Source organism: Phyllostomus discolor, chromosome 3, assembly GCF_004126475.2.
Source record: "Phyllostomus discolor isolate MPI-MPIP mPhyDis1 chromosome 3, mPhyDis1.pri.v3, whole genome shotgun sequence".
NCBI lineage: Eukaryota > Metazoa > Chordata > Mammalia > Chiroptera > Phyllostomidae > Phyllostomus > Phyllostomus discolor.
The window spans coordinates 21,145,675-21,168,815 of NC_040905.2; the positions used below are offsets into that span (position 1 = coordinate 21,145,675).

The 23,141-nt window shown below is 34.6% G+C and overlaps 1 protein-coding gene across 5 annotated transcripts in view; it reads left to right on the top strand.

Moving 5' to 3' along the window:
• The first annotated feature begins 1,133 nt into the window (after positions 1-1,133).
• CDH18 (cadherin 18) overlaps positions 1,134-23,141 on the top strand; it is a 488,064-nt gene continuing 466,056 nt past the window's right edge. For all 5 annotated transcript variants that reach the window (XM_036020243.1, XM_028511442.2, XM_036020244.1 and 2 more), the window contains exon 1: positions 1,134-1,277. The gene's annotated coding sequence lies outside the window, so the exon portion shown is untranslated. The remainder of the gene's footprint in view (positions 1,278-23,141) is intronic.

Genomic DNA, 23,141 nt, shown 5'->3' on the forward strand with positions numbered 1-23,141 from the left:
CCAATTTGTGCATAGGGTTGTAAATACTCACCTGGGAGAACAAAGATAGAAGAATAAAGGCTGAGGCTTTGGGAACCAAAACAGAGATAGCTGTATTCAAATTAGTTTTCTCTCTCCAATGAAATGTTTAATTATGTTAATATTTATTTGTCCAAGTTTTCTTTCTTTTGGCTCATATGTGCATAGTTACCATAATAACTTCTTCATTAAAATATAGGAAACCTCATATTTATTAATACCTCAGTTGAAGTTTCTTTCACCTACTTCCTATTTATTTTTTTGTGTGTTCTTTGAAAATGCAATCATAAATGTTGCTTTTATAAATCCTTTAGGCCAATGATATTTGAGTCTGAATTACTTTTCAAGGGCATATTTTAAAGTATTTTGGGCAAATTGTCAGTTCTGAAAGCACTGCAATCAACTGCTACAAAAACAGAGAAGACTAAAATGATAGATAAGTTTCAGTCCAATGCTTTCCAACAGGATGGCAATGGCTGTTGTCCAGGCTCTTGTCTGTATTGAGTGGACACATGGTTTAGCAACACAGAAACGGGATTTGTTTCAAAAGGCCATTTCTAACCCAGTTCCTGGGATGTTCAGTCTGGGTTCTAGAATTTGGATGGAAAATATTACCTAGTAACAGTTAGTGAGACAGTTTTCAGACACAAGCAGAGGTTTATGCTGATGTGTGCTGTATTCCACAACACTAAGAAAATCTTATAGTAAGAACCAATGAGTGAGTGCTTTTTGTAGAAACCTGTTCTTAATCTTGCCCCCTTTTATTATGCTTGTCACAGGTGTTTTATAATATAATCTCTCCTTTCAGCACATTTAAAGCATTTTGACCCCTGTAAGTGTTCACAAACCGTTTCCCATTCTCAATGCTTTCCCCATGGCCTTCCATCCTCCCTTGTTCTATTTTGGTCTTTCTAGTCTCTGAAAATCCACCAATTTGTGTCTGCAGAGAGTCCAAAGTGAGAGCAATTAAGTTGTAAATCACGTGAAACAGCAGAGGAGTATCAGCCTCAGTTAGATTCAGGTGCTGGGCATTTGCTGCTGACACAAACCTGTTATATTCCTGTTTCTGTACGAGTCTCACACGCGTGCTAACTTGCAGACCTTCTGGTTCTCAAGCCCTCAGCTCAACACGTCACTGCCCGATCCACAGAAGACACTACCTTTTCTGCTGCTGGACTCCAGTGGGTGATGATGCCGTAATCTCTGTTGAGGCGTCCATTGATTTTGCTGAGAAGCCTTTTAGAAGTCAGGGGGAAAAGGTAAGTCCTTGGGAACCACAGTACAAGAGCTTCAAGGGGAAACACCACATATTCAATACTTAAGTTATTGCCACAAGTCTTACATCCACCTTAAATATCAACACACACACACACTACAGATAATGCCTGAGTACAATTCCAGCATAGTTCTTATGTTTACTTTGTCAAAAGTTCGTAAATAATGGAAGTAAAACCAATGAATCATGAAGTAGTAATGAGTAAAATGTATTGTGCACATACCACAAAGACGATTTGCAAGCCAGGAGCATCTCAACCAAAACGTGGAAAGAGGCTGAGGAGTATATTGTTTTAATGCATCTTATAGTAAGGAGGCAGTGAATGACTGTATTCTTCACAGTAATTGCTTATAATATTAAAATTTTCTTAAACCAGAGGGAATTGGTTAGTAGTTACCTGCAATCAGTTCTGGGAAGCAATTTAAGTTTCTCTTATGATTTCCAGAGGCATAAACAAGAATTAACCCAGGTCAAGAAGCTTGATTAAGCTTTGCTTGCATGACTAAACTGGTTTTGTGTGCTCAGGGAATTTTTAAGGCTGGTCTGTATCTGTTTCCTGTTTTACTAACTTCTAATCCCATTTACAAGATTGATGTAAAATGTTATCAATACGAAGTGGAGGTTCAGCTGTTCTGTTGGTGATCCAGCTCTTCTCTCCTCATATTGGCTCCTCGTCTATTCCTCCTTGATCTTCATTTGTGTCTTAAATTGAACCAGCTCAGCTGTTTTTACCTGCTTGGCCATTGGGATAAGGACTGCAGAAACTTCTCAGTCTTGTTTTCAATGATTGAAATTCCACACTCGTAACAGTCATTATGGCCTACGTTTTCATGGCTTCAGTTTACCGTTTTCCTAGTTTGTTGCTTTATGGATTATAACAACAGTGGAAATTAGGAAGGTCTCATATGTCCTTTTCAGGTTGGCGTGGGGCAGGTGCCTAAATTTACTGATAGATTGATTTCTTTTTAAAATTATAATTTGTTGGTGCTCTGGAAGTTTGCAAATTACCACCAGGTTTACTAAATGAGAGTATCTTTCACGCTACACCAAACGGTTATCTCTGAGTCCTTCCTGAATTGCTTGACAAGAATTCTTATTGGTTGCAGACATCTGGAATTTTATCCTTTAATGATACCAACCATTTTACAGTCAGAGACATCCTCAGATTTATATAAATGGTCATAATCGTATAAATATTAGTTATACTTACTGAATTAGAATTATAGTAAAGTAAGTAATCAGTTCTAATCTAAATGTATTAAAGCATAGAATAAAATCCATACTAACAAATAAATGACAGATATCCACACATACTTTTTTTTATCTCAGTGCAAATATTTGTGGTGGTGTGAGAGGAGCATGAAGTACATTAGTGTATTAAGTAACTTTGAAAGCTGGGGAATGGATAGTAACTGGAGAAAAGGAATCAAGAAATGTAGGCCAGGTGTACAGAGCCTAGGGCTAATTTTAGATGCTATGAAATTATGTTCTGACATAAACACTTAAGCAAAACTCATCACGCTACACGTGAGGAAACAGTGTTTACTAAAATCAGTATACTCAGTGGTGACAAATAATAAATTCCCAGAAGGAAAATCTTTTGTAAACATAGTTATACAGATGTAAGAAGATGAAATGAAAAATATATCCAGCTGGCCCTGTTTATCTATCTCAATTTCCTATGGGCCATCATTTTCCCTGATATTAGAAAAATGTTTCATGAAGGTTAATGTACTTCCAAGTAGGTATACAATTTATGCAGATAGAAAAACAATTCCCTCCTGAAAATAAAATTAATTTTAAAAGAATACTTTCTTATCAGGAGTGAAAAAGCCCTCAGTAGGTTGTTGTCTTTGCAATGGGTCATGTCAAAATTACAGGCACAACTGTTAAAAGTTCTGCTGTCACCTAAGTCAGACTTTGTTAAAATGGCATAGGCATTGAAATGACGATTGGATACACTGTATAAATCTGTCAAAGCCATAATTGTTAATCTCTATAATCATCCAACCTGTCATTATATTCTCTCTTCAAAAAATTGAAAATCAGAGGAAAATGTCATTTTGGTATAATTGAGATTATGTTTATTCACAGAGCGTTTTGTTTTCTTATATGCTGCCAGACATCTGGATAAAGACTGAACATTTTAGCAAATAATTAACATCTTTCTACATATCTAAATGTTGATTGTATTTTGTTTCACTCAAAATATTTGATGAAATTTAGTTTTAGCTACAAAATATATATTCTGTGTCCCCATTATCTTTGAAGTTATTTTTCACTCTAGCTTTCCAAAGTTAGGATATTGTCTCTTTTGGAAAAAGAGAGTAAATATAGGATGGAATTTTAGAATGGGAAGAAAGTAAAATAATGTTGGCCAACATTCATATTGTGGCTAATCATTTATGAATAAAAAGGTCATATAAAAAAATCATATGTGGTATTTAATATCAAGTGTAACAAGGACCTCTGCCTTATACAAGAAATGCCCTTTAACTTTTCCTCGGTAAAACAACCCTGCTCTGGCTGGGTGGCTCAGGTGGTTGGAGCATTGTCATGTACCCCAAAAGTTTATGGGTTCAATCCCTGGTCAGGGCACATATCAGAGGAAACCCATTGATGTTTCTCCCTTGCATCAATGTTTCTCTCTGTTTCTCTCTCTCTATAAAATCTCTTAAAAAAACATGCCCTCAAGTGAGGATTAAAAAAAAACCACTAAACTCTAAGATCATTATAATTAAAATGAGAAATTTTATGAGGGACCAAGAGACTACCTGTTAGTCTCATTACTGTGTAGCACATTCTTTGAAGTTCTACTGATTGGAATAGTAAAATAAAATAACTTATTTAATGTAAAAATTTCAAAATGAAAGAAAATATATTTTGCTGAAGATATTATGATTTATCATGCATGTCGAATAGAACACTTTAGAATATAGAAAAATTTAATGTGTTAGCTGCATAAAACAATTTTATATCTATTATAATTTAACTTAAACCATGAAAATGGAATATATATGCCATCACATTTATGTAGAAACAAAATAAACTGTAGTTAACTAGTTGAGATAAAATCCATATAAAACTATATAATGTGACAAAAAATTTTAAAAAAGAAACACTTCATCAGAGTAAGTGAAAAGTAACTAGGCAGTATCAAAAAATATAAAGCTTACTATCATAAAAGTCTCTCCCCAACTTAATATACATTTTCAATAGAATTAAAACAGCATTTTTCTCTTTAAACAAGATAATCTTAAATATGTCAAATGGTGAGTATTTGAAAATAACCCAGAAAACTTAAAAAGAAGAATGTCAATCAGGAGTTTTGTTTTATTAGTTATTGAAACATTCTAAAAATCCACCTTAATGAAATGTGTACTATCTTGGTAAAAATCACACAGATAAAGCAATGAAACAATAGAATATCAAAAACTTTATTATAATATACATAATTGCATATAAGATAAAAGCCATTTTTGTTTGGTGAAAATGGATAAATTGTATAATAAAACTTGAAAATAGACTATCCGTCTAGAAGTTTGCATGCTTACACATTAACACAAAACTTAAAACAAAAATGATGCTGGAGAATCTAGGAGGAAGAGTCTGTGCTTAGTCCTAAAATTAGGACTAAGGAACCAGGATGTCATCAGTAAAAGTTTTATACATGTATGTATATATATTCATATGCATATATGAATATTTAAAATTATTATATCACCATTTATACTACTGAAAAATGATATTAAGTTGGTAACATGACTGTCATACATGAGATTGAAAATGAACTGCCATCTATAATACATAAGAGCTCCTTACATTTAAAGCAACTTTAGTAATCAGCATATGCTTGATTTTTTTATCAACTATGATTAATTTTGTTAAAAGATTGTGTTTATTTATTTTTAGAAAGTGGGAAAGAGAGGGTAAAAGAAGGGGAGAGAAACATCCATGTGTGGTTGCCTTTTGTGTGTTCCCTACTGGGGACCGGGCCCACCCCCAGGCATGTGCCTTGACTTAGAATCAAACTGGCTACCCTTTGCTTCTCAGTTTGGTACTTAATCCATTGAGCTACACCAGCCAGGGCTGATTAATTTATTTTTAATCAATAGATACATGCCACTTACATGTAAAGTAATTGCTAATTTTGGTTTTATGTGTTTTATTACACATTAAAAAACATGTCCTCAAGTAAGGATAGTAAGCTTTATATTTTGTGATATTATGTCATTTGTTTCATTGATTTATGTGTTTTTTCTGTACTATTTTTGCCTTCTTTCAAAATAACTATATTTCTTGTCCTTTTATTATTTCAATATTAGGTCAGTTTTGGTAAAGGAAAAATATTTTCTACTGGTTAAACTGGAGATGCCAAAATAAATAACTTCTTACAGTTATTATATATATCATTTTCAAGAAAATACTGATGTATTTAAACAATTTATTCTCTTTAGTGACTTTCAAGCCTTTTGATTATCTGTATATTTTAATCTCATTGTAGTCTGATAGTTTTATATAATATAAATTTATTTATATTTTTATATATATTTATGTTTTTCATTTCATTTATTATTTTGTATCTCTACTTCCTTTTGGTACACTTTTTCTTGATCCAAGGAAATTCCCTTATTCTTTATAGTAATAGCTACTTTTTTTTTTCTTTTTTTTTTTTTAAGATTTTATTTATTTATTTTTAGAGAGGGAAGGGAGGGAGGGAGGGAGAGAGAGAGAGAGAGGGAGAGAGAGAGAGAGAGAAACATCAATGTGCGGTTGCTGGGGGTTATGGCCTGCAACCCAGGAATGTACCCTGGCTGGGAATCGAACCTGGGACACTTTGGTTCCCAGCCCGTGCTCAATCCACCGAGCTACGCCAGCCAGGGCTAGTAATAGCTACTTTTATTATGCAAAACATCTATATTCCATTTAACAATCAAAAATATCTATGTTGGAAATAAAAGTATATTGGCAGTTATTTTTTAAAGCAATTTAAAGAAATTTTTGGTCTGTATTCAGTTTTTTGTTTTATGGTTCTTTTGAAGAAATATGACTTTTCTGAAAATCCAAAAAAATATATATATTTTTTCATATATATATGATGTGCCTAGATGTGGTTTTCTTAAACTTGTACATTGCTTAGGGTTTGAATTGTGTAACTAAGATACAGCTTGATGGCTGGATAACTTTGAACAGTTTTGAAGAGTCCCAGCTATTTTTACTTCAGTTATTGCATCTTTTATAGTTTACCCCCTTTTGTCCTGGATTCCAATATAATTATTTTGATCTCTTCACTTTTAAAAATTGTTTTTCCTCTTTTTTTCCTCTTGTTTTTTAGCCTGTGCATTTTATTTTAATTAAAAAAATAAATTATTTTTGTTTCTGATTTTTATTGAATTTATTGATGTGGCATTGGTTCCTTAAATTATATAGGTTTCAAGTGTACAATTCTAAAATACATCATCTGTGTATTGTGTTGTGTGTTCACCACGCCAAGTCAAGTCTCTTTCCATCACCATTTATCTCCCCTTTACGCTCTTCTACTTCCTCATTCCCCTTCTTCCTTCTGGTGATCACCATACTGTTATCTGTCTAGGAGTTTTTGTTTGTTTGTTTTGCTTAATTCCTTCATCTTTTCCACCCAGCCCCTCAACTCTCTCCACTCTGAAATCTTTCAGTTTATTGTTCTCTTTATTTATGAATCTGTTTTTATTTTGTTCATTAGATTACACATATAATTGAAACCAGACAGTATTCGTCTCTCCGACTGGCTTATTTCACTTACAATAATGCTCTCTAGGTCCTTCCATGCTGTCGCAAAAGGTAAGAATTTCTTCTATTTTCTGTTTTTTCTTCTTTTTGCATTTCACTGTGTAAAGATACCACAGCTTTTTGATCCACTCATCTACTGATAGGCACTTAGGAAGCTTCCAAATCTTGACTATTGTAAATAACAATACAATGAATATAGGAGGTGTGTATATTCTTTAAAATTAGCATTTGGGTTTCTTTGGATATACTTCCACAAGTGGAATCTCTGGGTCATAATGTAGTTCCATTTTTAATTTTTTGAGGGAACTCCATACTACTTTCCACAGTGGCTGCACCAGTCTGCATTCCCACCGACAGCGCAAGAGGATTCTTTTCTCCACATCCTCGCCAGCTCTTGTTCTTTGTTGATTTATTAGCGACAGTCATTTTGACAGATGTGAGGTGATATCTCAGTGTGTTCTTAATTTGCATTTCTCTAATGATTAGTGACATTGAGCATCTTTTCATATGTTCATTGGACATCTGTGTGTCCTCTTTGGAGAAGTAACTGTTCAGGTTCTTTGCCCACTTTTTAATTGGATTGTTTGTTGTTTTGGTGTTGAGTTGTTTAAGTTCTTTATAGATGTTGCATATAAACTCCCTATGACATATATTATTGGTGAATATTTTTGCCCAATCAATGAGATGTCTTTTCATTTTGTTGATGGCTTCCTTTGCTGTACAAAACCTTTTAGTTTGATATATTCCCATTTGTTTATTTTTTCTTTCATTGCCCTTGCCCAAGAAGATATATCTATACATCTATATGTATATCTATCCATATCTATCGTGCTGTGAAAAATGTCTGAGATTTTACTGTGATGTTTTCTTCTAAGATTTTATTGTTTTGAGTCTAATATTTAAATCTTAATTTCATTTGTAATTTATTATCATATGGTATAAGAAGGTGGTCTAGTTTTATTTTTCTGCACACATCTGTACAGTTTTCTCAACACCATTTATTGAATAAACTATTTTTACCCCATTGTATGTTCTTTCCTCCTTTCTTCCTTTTCACAACTGGCTATAAAGGCATGGGTTTATTTCAAGGCTCTATTCTATTCCATTGATCTATATGTCTTTTTATGTCAGAAGCATGCTGTTTTGATTACCATGGCTTTTGATTAGTATAGTTTGATATCAAGTAGTGTGATTCTTCTAACTTTGTTCTTCTTTCCCAAGATTGCTGTGGCTAGTCAAGGTCTTCTGTGGCTCCATGTAAATGTATGGAATATTTGTTCTAGTTCTGTGAAATACAGAACTAGAGGTCCATTAGTACCTCTGTTAGAAATTATTTTGAATCTATAGATTGCTTTGGGGTGTATGTACATTGTAATGATTTTAATTCTCTCTGTGGAATTGTTTTCGGGATATTTATTTTGTATCCTGCTATTTTACTGAATTCATTTATAAATTTTAGTTTTTCAGGGTTTTTGATATAGTATCATTTCATCTGCAAATACAGTTTTATTGAAAATGAAAAGGCATCATTTTCAATTTGGATGCCTTTTATTTCTTTTTCTTGACTAATTGCTGCAGTTAGGACATTGAATACTATGTTGAATATGAGTAGTGAAAGCGAACATCCCTATCTTCTTTCCAATCTTAAGGGAAACACTTAGTTTTTGCCTATTGAGTATGAAGTTGACTGTGGGTTTTTCATATATGGCTTTTATTATAGTTTTTTTTTATTTTTTATCTTAAATAGGTGCTGGATTTTATAAAAAAATTGCATCTATTAATATGATGTGATTGTTATCCTTCATTTTGTTTATGTGGTGAGTCACATTTTTTTTATTTACAGATATTGTACCAACCTAGCTTTCCCAGAATAAGTTTCACTTGATCATGGTGTGTGATCTTTTCAATGTACTGCTGGATCCATTTTCCTAATATTTGGTTGAGAATTTTAACATCTATGTTCATTAGGGATATTGGCCTATAATTTTCTTTGGTTTTCTTTATCTGGTTTTGGAATCAGAATAATGCTATCTTCATGAAATGATTTTGGGTGTCTTTTCTTCTCTTCAACTTTTGGTAATAGTTTAAGAAAAATAGGTGCTAGTTCTTCTATGAATGTTTGGGAAAATTCTGTGATGCCATCTAGTTCAGGACTTTTGTTTGTTGGGAGTGTTTAATTACTGCTTTAATTTTATTACTGCAATCAGTCTATTTAGGTTTTCTGATTCTTCCTGATTCCGTTTTGAAGATTGTATGTTTCTAGGAATTTATCCATTTCACCCAGATTGTCCTATTTTTTTTTTTTTTTGCATATAGTTTTTCATAATATTTCTTTACAGTCCTTTATGTTACTTTGCTGTTGGTTGTTATTTCTCTTTCATTTCTGATTTTATTTATTGGGGACCTCTCTTTCTCTCTTTTTTCTTCACAAGTCTGTTTAAAGGTTTGTCAATCCTGTTTTTCTTTTTAAAGAACCAGCTTTTGGTTTTATTTATCTTTGTATTTTTTTAAACTATATTTTATTCATTTCTGCTCTGGTCTTTATTATTTCTTCTGCTCACTTTGGGTTTTATTATTCTTTTTCTAGTGCCTTTAATTGTAAAGTTAGATTGTTTATTCGAGATTTTTCTCATTTCTTGAGGTAGGCCTCTGATGCTATGAATTTCCCTCTTAGGCCTGCTTTTAGTATGTCCCACAGATTTTGGGTTTCTGTGTTCTTACTTTCATTTGTTTTAAGATACCTTTTGATTTCTTCCTTGATCTCATTGTTCACCTAGTTACTGTTTAGTAACATGTTGTATAACCTTCATGTCTTCATGTGGTGTTCAGTTTTGTTTTTTTTTTTCTCTTGTGATTGATTTCTAGTTTAATACCATTATGGTCAGAGAAGATGTTTGATGCAATTTTTGTTTTCTTAAATTTGTTGAAACTTGGTTTACGTTCTAACAGGTTGTCTATCCTAGAAACTGTTCCATGTGTACTTGAAAAGAATGCACTTTCTGCTGCTTGGGGTAAAATTCTCTGAAGATATTAATTAAATTAAACCTATCTGGTCTAGTGTGTAATTTAAGGCTGGGTTTCCTTGCTGACACTCTGTCTGGAAGATATATCTATTGATGTTAATGGGGTGTTAAAATTCCCTACTATGACTTTATTGTTATCTATTTTTCCCTCTATGTCTATTAAGATTTGCTTTATGTAGTTAGGTGCTCCTTTGTTGAATGCACAGATGCTTACAACAGTTTTATCCACTTTTTGAATTGCGCCCTTTATAAATATGTAGTGTGCTTTTGGTCTCTTATTATAGCCTTTGTTTTAAAGTCTATTTTGTCAGATACAAGTATTGCTATCCCAGCTTTTTTAAATTTTTATTTTCATAAAATATCATTTCCATTCCTTTACTTTTAGTCTACTTGTATCTTTCATTCTGAGGTCAGTCTCTTCTAGAGAGTATACATGTATATCAGTCATGTTTTCTAATGAGTTCAGCTATCCTATGTCTTTCTATTGGATCATTTAAGACATATTTAAAGTAATTTTGATAGGTATTTATTTATTGCTATTTTATTCTTTTAACTGTATTCTTGTTGTTTCTCCTTCTTAAAGAAGATTCTTTAAAATTCTACATCCTTTCAAAAAGGATCAGCATATTAGTCACAGTTAATTAAAGTCTATTACTAATAACTTCAATATCATAGTTCTATGTAGATCTGATTCTATTGTCTGTAAATTCTCTTGTTCTGGAATTTTTGAAAAATTACATAAGTAATGAATAATACTTCTTTCTAGTGAATATTTACTAACCAAACCTTTCTAATATTCACCTAAACTGGAGACTCACTACTTTAATCCGATCTGGTACTGACTATTCAAATTCCAGGCAGGGCTGTAGTTCTTATAATACTGAATTTGCATCTTGGCTTGTCTGTTTCTAGTCTGTAGACCATGAAGTCTCAACTGAGAACATGGGATATTTGTTAAGTTACTACTGAGAAACCCAAGGGAAAATAGGATTGCTCAGTCAGTTTCAAGGGGAGCATAGTGTTATAGATATTGTACTACAATAAAAAATACAGATTTAAGTCAGTAGTCAAGAAATTAAATGTGAAATGATATTATTTCACACTTTGTACTGGATCTTATTTGAAGATTCTCCACGGTGAATGCATCTCAGTCAGAGTTAACATCTGTGAGCATATTAGATAAGTCATTCTTTCCACTTTAGTTTCATAAATATTAATTTACTTTCTTCACACATTTGGACCTAGATATTAAAAATGCTATATGATTCATCAAGAAATGCCAAGAGTAAATTAAATTGTTATTTGCCAAATATAGTAAGCAAAATGAAAATTAAAATAATTTGTTATAAATAATTCAGAGAAAGTATCTGTGGGGGAAATCATAAATGAGATGGACCTTGAAAGAAAACCTAAATATTTTCATGATAATTCAAATTTTAATACAGAGAGAACTATTTACCTTCAATAATGGTATAAAAATATTTGAATTATTTTATTAAGTGCTCAAACATTTAAAATGTATTTAGAGATGTATTAGTAACAGGACATTTTGAAATTCAAAATATTTTCTTTGTAGGCCATTTTTATTAGTTCACAATTTCAGCTAAAATGTTGAAAGACTTTCTCCTCCATTTACTCTTCAATGATAGTGCCTTTTGGTCTATTTTCTTGGTTCAGCAAAACACAAATTCCGAAGTCTATAAAACTACATGGGAAACAATTTTATGTCAATTTCAAGGGATGTGTTATTTTTCCCACAATCAGAGAAGGCTAATTTTGCACCCAGTAGAGTCATGAAGAGTGACAATCTACAACACAAGGTCAATTGGGCAATATGTTTTTCAGCTATCTGAACATTGCTACATTCTTTATGCCCCTGTTGACATATTCCTGTGGTATTTTACATAGATGCAGCAACTTGCACTGAAATAGAAATGCAACCACCTTACTAAAAAAACCTTTAACAGTACGAGTATGTCAATCAAGTACAGTAGCCAATATCTTCTTTACCTGTAGTTCCAGAATTACATGGTGCAGCAGCAGAACACAACTTCTTGATTTGACTATGTCCTTTCCCATAATCACTGAAACTTCAGCTCTTGGTCTTGTGCTTAATGTCTCCAAGGAACTGTGATGCTTAATGTTACTTCTATTGAAAAGTTTTAATTTTAAAAAGAATCCCCTCCTGTCTTGATTTTAAGCAAAAATAATCAACATATAAGTTTTATAAAAACACAAAACAGAGGATTATTACTGATTTATAAAATAATCTTTACAAGGTGAATCTAACAAAACATAGAACTACCTGATGGTAATAAATGAATAAAAAAGCCACTGGCAGTCTCATAATTTAAGTAAATTAGCAATTACATAAAAAAGGAGGTCCAGAATTAAGAAAAAACAGCTCAAAGATAGTTTTAGCTAAGCAGTAATGACTTTAAACAGTCATTTTTAAGCCTTTACTTTATATATTTTTTCCATATTATAATTTAACTTTTAAAAGTTATTTTGCTTTCATCTTTGTATTTATATTACGATTCCTGAATTATTGAAGGTTATGAATATCTTTCAGTTTTTTACTTTATTTTACTTTAGAATTGACTCATGGCACAGATTCATGAGTTTAAAAGGGAAGTTCATTCATTTTTGGTCTACATACTTCGTTTTGGAATTGGTCTCCTTAAACAATTCAAACATAGCATGTGTTTCAGTCCTCTCACAGTTTCTTACGGTGTAATACTCACTATTTTCTATATTCACCAAGATTATTTTTATCTACTTTCCAAATACAATCATTTAATAAAGACAAATTGCTTCTTCCAAAGATCTAAATGAAGCTCACATTGTTGTATCCTTTTATCACAGATCCCTTTAAAAGTAATCCTTTAGTATTTCCTGTTTCCATATATAGATGTTCTCAAACTGCCACACTCACTATCACCAACAGTTGTACCTAAGGACTATATTTAATGCATAGACAATTCAAATCTTTTAAGTATATATTCCAAAGGATTATTGTTCACCAGTTACAAAAGTTTTGATACTATTCAGGTCACTTCGTTTAAGTATTAAAAGGAACATTGGAGAAATAATATCTCTTTATGACTGTCTGTTAATTGCTCCAAGTCCTGGTGAAACTAGTAACAAGTAATGTTGAAACACTGATTTAATTTTTAAATGATAATAAAATAAAGTATTTTACAGGCAGCAAAGTTTAATTACCCTAAGTACATTATTTAGGATCCAATCAAGGATATTTGGCCACTGTTCTGCTCTAGGAAAGTTTTATAATAATAATATTGCCATAAAGTAATACAGTGGCAGATAATGATGGTTCTCTCTATTGTTTATCTCAAATTCTTGATAATTTTAAAAATAAGAACCAGATTGAAATAAGATACTTCTCTGAGTTTTCATTTTTAATATTTATCTAGGTAAATAGAAATCATTCCATATGTTAGAATGAAATATTTACTCTAAATTAAAATACAATATTTGCAAACTAAAGTGCATTCTTTTTCCTGGCCTTTGATTTGTTGATCTCAAAAAACACTAATATTTATATGAAAGAGAAATATTTGTATAGATTTTTCAACTACTAAGATAAGAGCCAAGCTGAGAAGAAAATGAGTGAGGTAATTTTCCAAGTGTTCCTTCCACAAGTAGACTAAAAATTTTGCCATTTGTCATTAGATCACACGGTTAGTGTTTGGTTTGAAAAACAAGATAGAGAGATTCAGGAAAGTCTACAGAGACAATTAAAATGTTCTATTTTAACATGGTACCATATTGTATTTTATACTCGAAATTGTTTTAATCCCACTGTTAGGCTTGTTTTACCTAGTATATTCAGGACTAAATGATTACTTGGTAATATTCTTCAATATATTATGGCTGTAAAATTTAAGATAAAATAATAAGCATAATAGGTTTGGACATCTTTTTATACATCTCTACAATTTTCAGAAATATATAGTAGTTTCTCTTTCTTCTATGTTTTTATCTTACAAGGTTACCCAAATGCCAGCAATATAAGCTGGGTTTTTGTCAACTATTTTTACTCAAAAGCCAAGAGGTGAACCGAATCATAATCTGCATTTCTCAGTGTTGGATTCAGGACTACTTTAGATCTTTTTAGAAAGGAGCAAAGGATAAGTAGTGAGCCATGCAAGACTGGGATTAAAGACAATAGACCAACTTCTAGCATTGTGATCATGGGCAATTTAACTCACCTTTTGAATGTGCTTTGTTCATGTATAAAATTGAAATAGTTTATGCTTTCAGCTAAAAGTTATAGAGAAGCCAGCCGAAAAAGCTTTAACAGTAAGGGACTTTATTAACTCACACAAGAGGGAGTTGGGGATAGTCCAGACTCCTGCTTCAAGCCAATCTGCATGCTGGCCCTGTTCCTGTCTAACTCCCCTGTTCTGATGCTCTTCTATGTGCTGGGAAAGCAACTCAGCCTGGCTTCTCTCATGGACAGGAGTTCCTGGCCAGGACCCTCCAATGCTTCCTTAGTCATAGCCATCAAGAAAGAAATTATCTGTTTTTCTGGGTTTACTCTTTAAGGTTGGGAAAGTATATTTCAGGAAATCTGTACCAACACCCATTGTTGCAGATTTTCACCAGGACTGAGTCACATAACCATTCTAGAACAAGTTGCTGGAAGGGACTAGAACACCATGGTATCAGCCGTACCTGTCTTTTTGTCAGTTCAAAATGGATAGTACAGAGTCAATATTTTAATAATTATCAAATTAAATAACATTTATAATTTGCCAAGTTTAGTGCATGCTATAAAATAGGTGTTCAACACATTCAGTGGTGCTAGGAGTGAGAAGGATAATGGCCATGGTGTCTATTCACTATTAGTTGAACTATATTTTTCATCTATCTGAGTTATTTGCAAACCTTCACTCTTTTAGTTATATTTACTTTCCCATATATTAAACCAATCTAGTTGTGATATCTGTAACTTTGCCAAATTCCAGGCTCATTTTATTATTGTGGCAGATTATATACATAGACTCTTTGCTCCTCATACTTATATTTAGGGCACCTAAACTGTATGAACTTTTATGAAAAAGACCACTATCCTGTTTACAGGAGTCTGTCCTTCATTCTAAGATGTTCATGACCTATAAGGGCTTTACTTTCCAACTTTAGCTTAATTGACCCTCATAGGCATTATTGCTTTCCCCTCTCTGTAACTTTCTTCTTTGCCTTAAATGCCCACCCAAATAAGCAGCTTGTAATTGGACCATTTCATCTCTATGTGCTCATTGAGCATGCACTCAATCCTTGTTTAAATAATGTGAGCCCTGCCTTTTCTTTGCTCATTAATTGCTTTATAATTGTATCTGCTTAGAAATTTATGATATGCTTTACAAATCAATTTGATTTATTTACCAAGTTCTGACAAAGGGGGTGTATTAGTTGAACTGCTGCATGAAGTACAGAGAACTAGGTGCCTAAAACAACAGAAGTATATTGTCTCACATTTCTGGAGGCTGTAAGTCAGAAATCAAGGTTTGGCAGGGGTAGTTCCTTCTAAGGGCTGTGAGGAAGAATCTATTCCACAGCTTTCTCCTAGCTTCTGGTAGCTTCTTGCATTCGCTGGCTGATAGATGGTGTTTTCCCAATGTCGACACTCGGTCTCTTCTCTATGTGCATCTCTCTTTACATTCAATTTAAATGTTTTTATTGTTGCTCAAGTAGAGTTGTCTCCATTTTCAGCACCCCATGATCCCCCACCCCACTCATCCCCGCTTCCCACCCCTGAACATACCCCCTGTGGCTTTGTCCATGTGTTCCTTAATGGACTTTCCCCTATTTTCCCCGTTATCCCTCTCCCCGCTTCCCTCTGGTTACTGTCATTTTGTTCTTTATTCAATGACTCTGGTTACATTTTGCTTGCTTGTTTGTTTTGTTGATTAGGTCTGGCAATTTGATTGTTTTAATAAAGACACTAAATGTATTGCATTAGAACTAACCCTCATGACCTCATTTTAACTGGATTACCTCTGGAAAAGCCCTGTTTCCAAACAATATCACATTCTGAGGTACTAGGGGTTAGATTCCAATACTATATCTTTTTTTTAAACTGGAGTTTTTAAATTTTATTTTTCAGTTAAAGTTGACATACAATATTATGTTAGTTTCAGGTGCACAACAGTACATTTATATACCTTATGAACTGATCGCCCCCTTAAGTCTAGTACCCAGCTGAGAGCATACAGAGTTATTACAATATAATTGACCATATTCCCCATGCTGTACTTTGCATCCTCGGGACTATGTTAGTAACTGGCAATGTGTTCTTTTTAATTTCTTTCACCTTTTTTACCCATGCTAGCCATCCCTACTGGCAGTTATCAACTTGTTATATGTATCTATATAGAGTTTTTTCAAGAGCAGGCTTAGGTTCACAGCAAGTTTGAGCATAAGGTACAGAGATTTCTCATATACCCCCTGTCCTCACACATGCATGGAGTCCTCCATTATCCAAATACCCCACCAGAGTGATAAATGCATTACAAATGATGAACCTGTGTTATTGACATATCATTATTACCACAAATCCGTAATTTACATAAGGGGTCAGCCCTGGTGTTGGACATTCTATAGGTTTGGACAAATTTATAATACATATCCACAGTTATAGTACCAAACAAAATATTTTCACTGCTTTAAAAATCCTCTGTGTTCTGCTTACAAATACTTTCCTCCCCTCAAATACATTTTTTTGGGGGGGAGTAGAATTCAATTTACAATAGGGGACAACTATTTAAGTTAAAAGGTAAAAACTTGAACTACTGAATTTGACATATTGTATATTATCTCATAGCATAAGTTTATGAAAAATAGGTAACAATATATAGACAACTAGCCTTAAAATTGAAATGAATGGTGCTAGAAACTGCAACATGTATTCATCTTTATTTTTTATTTTTATATATTAAAATTTTTTAGTTCTATTACATTTGTCCCAGTTTTCCCCCCTTTGCCCTCCTTTGCCCAGCCCACCCCCACTCCCACAGTCAATCCCACACTGTTGTCCATGTCCATGGGTCATTCATACATATACTTTGGCTAGTCCCTTCCTCTGCTTTCCACCACTATCTCCCTCCCTGCTTCCTTCTGGTCATTGTGAATCGGTCCCATTTTTACATGCCTTTCATTCTATTTTGTTCATTAGTTTATTTTTGTTCTTTAGGTTCCTGTTATTGGTGAGATCATATGGTATTTGTCTTTTACCACCTGGCTTATTTCATTTAGCATAATAATCACCAGTTCCTTCCATGCTATCATGAAAGGTAGGAATTCCTTCTTTCTTTCCACTGCATAATATTCCATTGTATAAATATACCACAGTTTTTTGGTCTACTCAGTTACTGATGGGCACAGGCTGCTTTAAACACTTGGCTACTGTAAATAGCACTGCTATAAACATAGGGTGCGTAAGTTCTTTTGAATTGGTGATTCTGGATTCCTATGGTATATTTCCAGCAGTGGAATCACTGGGTCAAAAGGCAGTTCTGTTTTTAGTTTTTTGAGGAAATTCCATAATGTTTTCCTACAGAGGCTGTGCCAGTCTATATACTCTCCAATAGTATACTAAGGTTCCCTTTTCTCTACAGCCTCGCCAGCACTTGTTTGTTGATTTGTTTATGATGGCCATTCTGACCAATGTGAGGTGCTATCTCATTGTGGTTTTAATTTACATGTCTCTGATGGCTAGTGACATTGGGAATCTTTCATACGTCTATGGACCACCTATGTGTCCTCCTTGGAGAAGTGTCTATTCAGGTCCTTTGTCCTTTATTAAATTAGGTTACTTGTTTTTCTAGTGTTGAATCATATGGCTTATATATTTTGGAGATCAAAATCTTGTCCATGGTATCATTGGCAAATATGTTCTCCCATACAATCAGTTCCCTTTTCATTTTGGTGAAGGTTTCTGTAACTGTGCAGAAGCTTTTTAATTTGATGCAGTCTCATTTGTTTATTTTTTCTTTTATTTCCCTTCTAGGAGATATATCATCAAAACTATTGGTATGTAGGATATCTGAAATTTTACTGTGTTTCCCTCTAGGACTTTTATGGTGTCACTAAATATTTGTCTTTTATTCATTTTGAATTTATTCTGGTGTAAAGTGTAAATTGGTGGTCTAGGTTTATTTTTTTGCATGTACCAGTCCAGTTCTCCCAATGGCATTTATTGAAGAGGCTATTTTTTACTCCTTTGTATGCTCCTACACCCTTTGTCAAATATTAATTTGACCAACCACAGAGACATGAGTTTATTTCTGGGTTCTTTATGCTGTCCCATTGATCTATGTGTCTGTTCTTATGCTAGTACCAAACTGTTCTGATTACACTGAGCTTGTAGTATAATTTGATATCAGGTACTGTGAAACCTCTTACTTTTTTCTAGTTTCTCAAGATTGCTGAGACTACTGGGTGTCTTTTTTGGTTCCATATACATTTTTTAAATATTCTATATCTATAAAATGCATAATTTATATTTTAATAGGAATTGCATGGAATCTATAGAACATGATCTTTTATAGAACTTTTATCTTCTTGATTAAGTGTATCCCTAGGTACTTTATTTTTCTTGTTGCTATAGCAAATGGAATTTTTTCTTGATTTCTGTTTCTGATATTTCATTGTTGGTGTACAAAAATGCCCTCAATTTCTGAATATTGACTTTTTATCTTGCTCTTTTGACAAATTCACTTATTTGGTCAAGTTGTTTTTTGGTGGAGACTATAAGGTTTTCTATGTCTACTATCAGTCACCTTCAAATAATGGAAGCTTTATGTCCTCCTTTCCAATTTGGATGTCTCTATTTATTTTTCTTGTCTGATCATTGAATTTAGAACTTCCAGTACTACATAAAATATGAGTGGTGAAAACAGACATGCTTATCTTATTCCTGATCTTAAGAAGAAAGCTTTTAGCTCTGGATGGTGTGGCTCAGTGGATTGAGCACTAGCCTGTGAACCCAAGGGTCACCTTTTTGATTCCCAGTCAGGGCACATGCCTGGGTTGTAGGCCAGGTCCCCAATAGGGGGCGTGAAAAGCAACCACACATTGGTGCTTATTTCCCTCTCTTTCTCCCTCCCTTCCCCTCTCTCTAAAATAAATAAATAAACAAACAAACACATAAATAAATATTTTTTAAAAGAGGAAAACATTTTAGTTTTTACCATTGTGTATTATGCTTGCTATAAGTTTCTTGTATATGGCATTTACTATGTTGAGGTATGCTCTCTCTATTCCCAGTTTACTGAGTGTTTTATCATAAATGGGTGCTAGATTTTATCAAGTGTTTTTTTCATAATCTATTGATATGATCATGTATTACACTTATTGATTTGCAAATATTGTACCATCCTTGTATCCCTGGAATGAATTGTACTTGACCATGGTATATAATCTTGTGGGGGAGCTTTGTCTGCAGAGCTCCCCATCTGCCATTGATGAGGATAAGTCTACCAAGACAATGATCTGCTTGGGGAGGAAAGGTGGCCAATCTCTCAAAGGAGAAGGACAGAGAGCCTTTTCCTCAATGGCTTTTATTGGGTTCCTTCACACAGGAATTCAGGTAAAGCTCATTGCCACGAAGTAAGGATCAAATAACAAGAAACTCTGAGGGCCTATTTTGAATCAGGGTCAAATAGCTAAAGAGCTGTAAAAAACTTTTTAAGGAACAAACTTACTTCTTCCTTGGTCCCTTATCAGTTAATTGAGAGCATTCCAAAGAAAGCAGGTTTCACAGGATTTTACATATTCTTTCTTGGGCCTGATCACCCAGGAAACCTGCCCTTTTCAGCATAGGGCTGCACCACCCTCTGTCATTGTTTCAGGCTTAGGTGGAGCAAGGGAAGTAAGGCAGCCAAGAGATTAGGAAATTTTCTTGCAGACAATGAGGACTCAGGCTATGTCAAAGCGGAGGGGCGAGGGTCCATCACCCCCTTTTGCCGTAGCCCCCTAAGTCCTTCCTTGGGGCCCTCCCATGTGATTGTGCCTGTCTTAGGTCATTCCTCCCTTGGGGAATCTCTCTTGGCTGTCATTGGCTAACCGACCAAGCACTGGGGGCAAGGCAGGGTGAAGTAAAAGGAGCAGAAGTGGTGCTCCTGCCAGAGAGCTTTTGTCTCCTTGGTAGCTTATGGTCCAAGGTCATTCCTTCAGCCTTAGCTTTGGCGGGGGTTACAGCTTCTGATACCAGGCAGGGCAGTTCCCAACATAATCTCTTCGATGTGTTGCTGGATCTGGATTACCAATATTTTGTTGAGGATTTTAGCATCCATGTTGATCAGTGATATGCTTGTAGCTTTCTTTCATATTGTATCTTTACCTGGTTTTGGAATTAACATGATGCTGTCCTTGTAAAAAGAATTTGGGAGTCTTTATTCTTGAATATTTTGGAATAGTTTGAGAAGAATAGGAGTTAGCTCTTCATTGAATGTCTGGTAAAATTTACCTCTGAAGCCATCTAACTCAGGGCTTTTGAGTGCCAGGAGTTTTTCTGATTCCTGCTTCAATTTCACTAGTTGTTCTTAGTCTATTCAGTTGCTCTTGGCTGTTCAGATCCATTGTCGGATAGGTGCATCCATTGGGAATGTTTCTGAACCCACCACTTTTGACACCTTTTAGTGCTCCAGCTATTTTTTGTTTCATCACCTCTGTATTCTCTAAATGAAACTCTGTCCTTAAGAAATCACCTCCAAAAATATTTTAATATCTGATTCAGTTAATGTGATTTCATATTAACTGTAGAGTATTATTTAGTGATTTGAAAATCAAAGTGAGAGATTATCTCTGTAAGCTCATAAGTGTATCTTTGCGTGCACACACACGGAATATGACATAAATTGCTAATGTTCCTTGGTCTTGGCAAAACATGTTTTGCATAGATGGCCAACTAGTTGAATAAATCTAGTAATTTGTTTCCCTAAGTGCTTTTAGAGTCATGTTGCCATAACTAGAATAAGTGAAGTCTAAATGACAAGACTTGAGATACGTCTTTATAAACAGCAGAAAAATACAAAAATAAACATTTGATAGTATTGTTACAGAACACAACAAGGGGGGCCTGGGATGATATACTATTACTGAAAGAAGGCCCTGGGTCCATTATGTCCGCCACCCTAGGAAAGACGTCTCTCAATGCCAGAGATTTGTGAAAAGGAAAGGAAACGTTTATCTAATGCTATACAAACTTAAAGTAGTGACCTAATGTCTTTACCAAAATCCCAAAGTCCCTTAAAACACCCACAAACACACATAGTCCTTCCTTCCTTCCCCCTTTGCCCAGTCCAGAGTACCGTATCTCAGGGAAGGAAATAGAAGTCCATGGCTCAGGCAGTCCTCTGGTTCTTCCCAGTTAGAACTCCATCTCGACTGGGAGACCTCCCTGGGTTCCCGGCACCCTCCACTGAGTCACCGGGATCTCTGCTAAAACCAGGTGGTGGTTCCTCCTTCTAAAGCTGTGGGGGTCCCCACTCTGCCAGCCGCGTGGTTCTCTTCTCCAGGGCTGCCGCGTGGTTCCCTCTCTCTGGGATGCGGGAGTCTCCTCTCTGCTAAAGACGCGTGGTTCTCTCCTCAGGGCTGCGCATGGTTCTCCTCCTCAATGGCTGCCAAATCTGGGTTTTAAATCCCCAAGGCTAATATTCCTCTGCAGCCCCATTTCCGACTCCTCCCACACTCAGCTTCACATGCCAGAACTCGTATTCTTCCAGCTTTACTGGGCTGCCATCATGAGTCTGGGCAGGCGTGGCCCCATGTCCTGGAGCCAGTCCTCTCTGAGCTCCCATGCAGGCGCTGTAACTCAGGGGACCCGCCCCCACAGTTACATCTGGGTGGGGAAGTTACTTCCATTCCCCTGGCTTAGAGCTGATCACAGCTACTTAACATATCTATCTATGCAACCAGTCAAAGGTTATAGATATGCCAAACGACCATGCCAGAGCTTAGCTGCAAGGCTGTTGCTATGCTAAACAGCTGTCAATGGCCCTGCTCCATTTGTCCCTTCCCCCAACCCACACCCTCGGGTGGGGGATGGAGACATCTTAAAATCTCCTGGACACCTTAAGTTCTGGACTGCATTTCAAATGCCCATTTGGGGTCCCCCCTCTTGGCTGTACCCTGTAACAGTATTAAATGGATTGTAGACCACTGATACTGCTTCAAAGTAAAAATATACTAAAACTGTATGTCATTAAATGTAGATTAAAATGCAAATCATGATCTATGCTTAAAGAAAGACATGTAACACATTTATCTAATCTGTCAACTGTTTAACTATTTACCAAATAAATACTTACTGACCTCCAGTTTACAGCAAACAGAGTATATGGCACCAGCAATTAATAAGTTCCTCTTAAGAAATTCATATTCTATCATGAGGGAATGACATATAAATATATCTTAAATACAATGCAATCAATGCAACATTAAAGACATTGATCTGGTTGAGATCTAGAAAAGAGAAGAATTCTGATTTACCTGAACAGATTCAAGAAAGATTTCACAACTTGGGGTATTAACTATAAATGATAATGTTTCTGTTACTTTTATTATCATTCATTCATATAAAAACAGTGGGTGGACCTTGGGAATATCATGCTAAGTGAAATAAGTCAGTCAGCTAAAGCTAAGAGCCATATGATCTCAGTCATATGAGAGATATAAAATTAAATGTAGCAAATAAACCAACAAGAAAAATAAGCAAATAAAAACTCATATAGACACAGACAACAGTATTGTGGTTACCAGAGGGAATGGGGGTAGTGAAGAAAAAAAGGGGACAAATATATGGTGACAGAAGGTTATTTGAGGCACAGAGGTGGGAACACAATGCGATAAACAGATGATGTATCAGAGAATCGCACACTTGAAACCTATATAATCTTATTAACCAATGTCACCCCAGTAAATTTAATTTTTTTAATGTTTAATGATCTCTGAACTTTCTGTTGGCCTCCTGCTCCCCACATGGGGTGCCCCACTTCCAATGCCTTTAATGCCTCAGAACTTTGGTGTGG